General features: G+C 32.6%; 1 long non-coding RNA gene across 4 annotated transcripts; it reads left to right on the top strand.

Moving 5' to 3' along the window:
• The first annotated feature begins 1,155 nt into the window (after positions 1-1,155).
• On the top strand, positions 1,156-5,113 carry LOC106771487. 4 transcript variants are annotated; one of them, XR_002669306.1, is made up of 3 exons: positions 1,156-1,639; positions 2,157-2,277; positions 3,994-5,113. It is a non-coding gene; the product is annotated as an uncharacterized LOC106771487 (long non-coding RNA). The 4 variants fall into 4 exon arrangements; XR_001376466.2 differs by lacking the exon at positions 3,994-5,113 and adding an exon at positions 3,437-3,674; XR_002669307.1 differs by lacking the exon at positions 3,994-5,113 and adding an exon at positions 3,207-3,425.
• Positions 5,114-7,213: the final 2,100 nt, after the last annotated feature.

Genomic DNA, 7,213 nt, shown 5'->3' with positions numbered 1-7,213 from the left:
TGTTCTAATAGCATGTTAATATTAATTACTAGGAATCCACCTCTAGAAGGAATGAGCTATTATGTATGCTTATTGAGTCTTCTGTCATAATCACTCTCATTTTGCTAATGACCTGTAAAACTCAGAAGCGAGAAAAAAGAATTGGAAGATCATTAGTTATTATTTGTGGTAAGGTCATCTGATGCACGATAAAGCTGTGATCTGATTAATTTAATGTATGCCTGTTGTATCAATTCTTTTTGCATGTACTCCAGTTGGGATTTATGGGTCACTCAGTTGATTTGATGGTTTTGATGTTTGATTATAATTAGGCTATTTCTATTTTCGATATAGAAATTTGATTTATTCAGCTTTGAGTTTCGATTTTTCCGCCTAATGCAACTAACTAGAGTATTGTTTGTTTTCTACGATTACAAAAGTTAATAATGGAGGTTGATTTTGAATATGTTTTGCAGTATTGTTTGTTTTCTAGATCAATGAAACAATCAGATATAATGCATATATGTTGATTGTAATATTTTAAAGTGGTAGTTTGACTTCTAGTTCCAGAGTTTCTTTCTTTCAGCAGTACTTTGTTTCTTCTAAAGATATAGATGCATTTTTAAGCAAATTGAATGATTGCAAATTTTCATTATATTTCAAATGAATTTGAAAGGCTGGACAATCTGTACCGAAAAAGGTGCAAAGAAATAACCATGGTTTTTATATATTTGTGGAATACTTAACCCTTGATGTAAGAAAAATGAACAAGAAAAGACTACTCGGGCTCTTTTTCCAATACTTTACATATGTTATTTGGATAAAATATAAAGTAAATGTGATTGGTTTCATGGGTGGTGAGTGTCATTATTACTCACGCTTTTCTGTCAACAAAGTTGGTGAAGAGGGCAAGAAACAGGACATATGTTACCACACGAGAATAAAAAGATTATCGGTAAAAAAGCTTTGATTTTGATCTGGTTTGTGTTCTAACTTGATGACTCAGTTGCTTTGTTAAGTCCCAATGTCATTCTCCTTTTCATAAAATACTATGGTTCTGATTGTTATTTTTTAAAGGTGAAAGGTTATGGTAGTCCTGGTTGATGATTTGAACTGTTGAAGCTCCGATTTTTAGAAAACGAAAACCAGCTAATTTCACATTGGTAATCATTCACATTTTGATCATGGTTTGGGTTATAATTTGATTACTGGTTTTTTTTAGACGGAATATGATTATCCTTTTCATAAAAAATAAAAAAAATAACGAAGAGATGGAAGAAATTTTTGAAATAAATGAAATTACGGAGAGGTGAAGGAACCACATGGGGCGTTGAGGGAGCAACACCCTTGGACTAGCTATTTTCTACGTTGGGCCGCTGCTTGCAGCTAAACTTAATGAAACGGTGTGTGGCAGCTGCTGTCTTGGGGAATTTGTTTAGGGTGGAGCATCTCATTTTGAAGAACATCCAAAAGCTATAGGGTTCGAGAGAGAGAGAAGCGAGAGGAAGATGAGCTCCAACGGTGCGATCTTGACTCGAAGCTCGAGCACGTGACCGGAGCTGACCAGTGAGGCGAAGAGATTAAAGTTGATCTGAGGGCTTGGAGAGGAGAGCAAACGTAGACCGTCCGATTGGAAGATGCTCGAAGCGTCGAAGAGAAGGTTCCCTCTTTCCCTTTCTCTCTTTCTTTGACCCTATAAAAGGAGATTCATCTGCCATGTAATAGAGAGATATACTTTACACAGACACTTTATAGTTTACTTTAGAGCTTTAGTTCTTGAGTTAAAAATAACAATTTGAAAAATTTTCAATAAAATGAATTTCACACTTTCTCTTTTCATAAAGTTTCATCCAAAAGGGAAAAATTCAATAAAATGAATTTCAATTATAACAAATATGATTATCAGTTTAAAAAGAAAACCTCATCTTGTTTTAGGCCTATGGTAAGCAGCTCTAATAGATTTGTTTACATTTTCTGTTTTCTGCTCTCAGGACATTGGTCCATTGAAATAATGTCTTGTCAAATTTGTATGAAAAAGGAGAAAAATTAGTAAAAGAAGCACCAGGATGTTCACTTAAAAGTGCTTCTCAGCGTTCAAGTCACTGGGTGTTTGTTACGTATAGTAGGTGTTTTAAGTGTTACTTTGAAAGATGATGCTTACATTTTTGGTGTACCAGAAAATTGGTGAGCTAGCGAAGCGCTTGATTAGCTTGAATTCTGGTATGAGAATGCCATAAGATCAGTACTTGAAAAATTTTCTTCAGAAGTTAATCTTGATGAAGAGAGTATCTTAAACAAGTAATCACTTTTTCATGAATGATCTGTTATTTAATTTCTAGCTGGTTTTTATTCTCGCTGTTACCAGCAAATTGCACTATGCTCAAGACAGAATGTTGTTTTTATTTAATTCGCATTTGACTTTATTTTGCATGATACTATTTATTTATCATTTTAGTCATCCTTTTAGTTTATTTATCATTTTAGTTTAGTTGGTTAGAATATTAATGAGCGAGTTAGTTATATATCAGCAGGAAGAAATATAGGATAGATTGTTGCTATTGTAAGTTGAGTGGATAAATCCTTTGTGATGTGGAAACCCTTGTGGAGAAATTTCTTTCACATTTGTTGTTTTTTTCATCCAATTTGGTAAAATGTTTCTTTTGTTTTTCTTTTTAATTCCTGGTTTCTAATATTAGTGAGAAAGAGGGATGATTAAGCCATCTAAAGGATTTGTACTTTCTGCTGTAAATATGTTAAACAAAGTTGCTGAGTGGACTTAGTGTATTTGAAGGTACGGGTGAAATGAACAACTTGAGAGGGAATATTTGCATCGTGCTGGTTAATGTGAAGATTACCTGTGAATTAAGAGTCAACATGAGATAAGATATTTGGTTTGGCAGGTTTAGATAAAATTCAATCAACAATCATTCAGGGCAATGGTGGGATGTAAATTTTTTATATGTCTACATACGTAATGGGATCCAAGTCGCATAGAAAAGCGAAAAAATATAAATGTAAAAGAGAGAAGGAAAGACAAGAACATGGGCTTGGTTGCATGAGTTACATCATAAACCCAATTGGACAATATGCTCCTGTAATTTACTGTCATGCAAATCTGAAAAAAATAAATAAAATACTTCTATGGTTTATTGTAATATTTTTGAAGACAGTTTTTCATTCTATCTTCTTAACATTTGGGGTCTAATTATGTCTTCAAAACATTACAGCTGGCCCAACTATCATTGCTAAACACTTATCTGGATAATAGAATATTGAGGCAACTTTCAACATGTGCTTTTCTTTGTGCTTGTGTTTGCAATATGAGGATACAATGTTCATGATAAGTTGCTGTGTTATATCTACCTTTGACATTTAATTTAACATCTCTTCTTCTTGATTGATATGAAATCATACTGCTTTAGTGTCATTGAAATCTGTTGTGGTGATGCCATGGCAGAAATCGGTGGCGGAGTTATAGCCAGCACAAAATGATAGTGGTGATGCTGGTTTTTCTTGGTTGCCATTTTGGGTGTCATAGAGTGGTCTGGCCAAGCTAGTTAAAATCAAGATTATGGTTAAGATCATGAAGGACTTACAAAGTCATGAATCACAGTATTGTAAATTTTATTTTCAGTAACATTCACTAGAGTGTATTTGAGCAAGTAATAAATGTTGTCATGACAGGATTCATTTCATTATTATTATTATTATTATTATTATTATTATTTATTTATTTATTTTTTGTAGAAAATAGGGAGGAATTGATTAACATTTTACTTATTGTATTGTAGATTCATTCAAAATTAGGAATAGGTTGGACCAAAACATTACATAAATTATAACCAATAACTTGCTCAAGGATACAATATTAGGGATGAAATAGGCCCTATTGTACTAAATGACATTGATGAGTGCAATGAGTGGTTAATAGGACGAGTGGATGATGATAATGATAATGATATTGAAGAAGCGGGAATTGAGTTGGTTTTTGATGATGATCTCACTCTTAATTAGGCAATTGCTTATGAAGCTTGAGATGTTGGAGAACCAATAATTTATACAAGGAGACAAGCAAGCAAAAAAAAGCAAGTGGTGGCATTGTTATTGGATCTTCCTATGCTTTTAAGAAAGGTCCAGGTGCAACTTCAGCTTCAATAGGAAGGAAGGGCAAAAAGACAATGCAAATTGGAGTTGATAATGAATTGCAATTGGATAGCTCTGACTACGAGTTTTAAAAATTATGTAACTTGACAAGCATATTTCTTTTTGAAGGGAAAGATGAGGAGGCATATGCCTCGTTGGATAATATTGGAGATAATTATGTTGGTGATAGGTTCCTCAACAATGAACCTAATCAGAAACTCAAAAACTCAAACAGAGCACACCAGGTATGGAGAAAGATCCCTTTTATTCACAAAAGAATATCTGTATACAATGAACAATAGAGGCCTAACCCTCTTCACAGGATAGAACCTGTTTAACAAACAATCAACCAAAAGTCCCCCCCTCCTACTATTATCTAAAAGAAAACTTTCCTCATATTTGTTTACAAGAGTTTGACAATCTTCTCTCCAGTGGAAGAAGGGTGAATGTGGATACTATGTGACTTCTATTTGTTTTCTCTAATAATCAATAATTAATTATTATACTGTAAGAACCTAAATTCCAAGAAAGACTGGAAGAGAAAGGATTGAATAAGCTTTTTTTTATCTGGGTCGTTGAGTAGGATCGTAGAAGAAGTAGAACTTGGATTTATTTGGTGGCCGTAGAAGAAGTAGAACTTGGATTTATTTGGTTGAGGAATCTGTGGAGACCTTGGTTCAGTATTGAAGATGAAGAAGATGAAGAGGGAGAATGCAGAAGGTAAGGAAAAATAAAAAAAAATTACACATCTACCTGGAATTCATTTAATTTAATATCTAATGCTATGTCATTTAAAAAAATCAAACTCAACAACTGTTATACGGCGTTAGTGAAAATTTAACGGAGAGGGTTTAATTGTCTCATTTTCACAAATAATAGGATCCGATTGAGAAAAAAAAAAATATCAATGACCAAATTGAGATTGACACGAGGATCAAATGAGGGTTTAAACCATTTCAAAATCCGATTTAGGAAATTCACCAAATTTCTTAATCTGGTTAAGTTTTTTGTCCTGAATTTCAAAATTTAGTACTTTTTTTTATAATATTTTTTAATATTATTTTTTTTGTTTTTTTTTAAATTAGTTTTGCTTGTTTTGTTTTATGAATGTTTTGATCTCCTGTTATTATTATTGAATGAGTGACATATTCTTTCTTGATATCAATTTTAACTTCATATCAGATTTCTCTTCAATTATAAAAGAAATGTACGAGGAAAACTGCACAAATAACTTTATAATTGATTAGATTTTTCCCACACATGATGAGTCAGTTCAATGGATTCGAGAGATTGCTTTCGATTTTGTTTTTTTTTTGTTATTATAAAATCTAATAAAATTAATGGTCAACCCTGGGAGAAAGATGCATGTATTGTTAGGATGAGAAATGGGTGGAGAGTACAGAAAATACAAATCTAATGTTTAACCTAATATATCCAACACAAGAAAATGTGATTGTCCTTTTAAATTGATACGCAAATCAATTTTTAATGGAGAGGAGTGGATATTAAAGGTAATGTGTGGAAATCAAAACCATTATTTGTCACATATTTTAGTTGGTCACTATTTTGGTTGGGTGGTTAAAATTCATTAAACACACATTGCTTATTGGTATGACTAAGATTCAAGTGAAACCTACAAACATTTTCCTTACTATAAAAGAAAATAATGAGTGTAATATGACATCAATCAAGTAAGTATATAATGCAAGATACACTTACAAATTATAATTTAGAGGTTCAATAATTGAATTACAACAGCTAATGATGATGTTAGAAAATGATAAATACATCTACTAGAGTAGATGTACAAACGAATATGAGGTGATAAGTGACCTATTTTGGGCACATCCTTATGTATTTGAATTTTTGAATGCATTTAATATTGTGTTATTCATAAATAGAACCTACAAAAGTAACAAATATTGGTTGTCGTTGCTTGAGATAGTTGGAGTCACATCAACATGGTTGACTTTCTCAACTACCTTTTCATTTTTATTAAGTGAATGACAAAACAATTTCACCTGGGCTTTGGAAAGACTAAGAAGATTATTTCTGACATCTGATGGTGGTCCACAAGTCATTGTTAGCGATAAAGACCTAGCTTTGATGAATGTCGTTGACATTGTATTCCTTAAGTGTTACAATTCAAAAAAATGTGCTAGCCAAGTGCAAAATGTTAGTCAATTGTTTTCAGGTGCAGGATGTTGTCATGGAAGCATGGGAAAATTTCATGGATTATGAACATGAGTCAATCTTAAGTGATTGCGTTGATCACCTTCATCATGCTTGTAATTCATAACCTTTATTCTTTGAATATGCCAATGACTCTTGGATCATTCTTTATAAGAAATACCTTGTAAAGGCATGGACAAATCGAGTAATGCATTTAGAAAACACAATATCTAATAGGTATGTTTGAATATAATTTTATTTAGCTGTTTTTGCTAAATGTTTTATGATATTGTTCATGTCATTATATTAGGGTGGGGTATGCTCACTTGAGTCTGAAGAAAGTATCAAGAAGAAGTATTTGAGACCTCTACTCATGTTGGATGTAATTCATAACATCATCATCCTACAACAAAGTGAAATAAAGGCGTCATTTGAAAAAAATTCTAAATCTTATTACTGACGCTTTTAAGCCAAACATGTATAAAATATTGGTTGGATATGTTTAAAAATATGCTTTAGAACTCATTGTTAAGGAGTTTGATCGAATTCAACATATAGGATTTGATAGTGAAAGTTGTGGTTGCGTTTTAATACAAACATATGGTTAGAGCTGTTAAAACGGGTAACCCGGCTCGACCCGGCCCGACCCACCATAGGTTGGTCACTTAGTGAGCCAATCCAACCCGGCTCATTTATTAGCGAGCCAGAAAAATCTGAACCCGGATCGACCCACCACAGGTTGGTGGGTAAACAGGTTGGCTCACCAGTCCATTTAATTACAATTTTTTTAAATAAAAAAAATTACAAACTTTCTATATTCAAATTTAAACAAATTTCACTCCAAAAAATTAGTGGAATATGCAAGATTAGTGGAAATCTATGATTGACTAGAAGAACTAAGGAAGTTGTTAACACTTTG

The sequence above is a fragment of the Vigna radiata genome, chromosome 8 (assembly GCF_000741045.1).
Source record: "Vigna radiata var. radiata cultivar VC1973A chromosome 8, Vradiata_ver6, whole genome shotgun sequence".
In the NCBI taxonomy this organism is placed as follows: Eukaryota; Viridiplantae; Streptophyta; class Magnoliopsida; order Fabales; family Fabaceae; genus Vigna; species Vigna radiata.
This window is presented reverse-complemented; position numbering and strand designations above follow the sequence as displayed.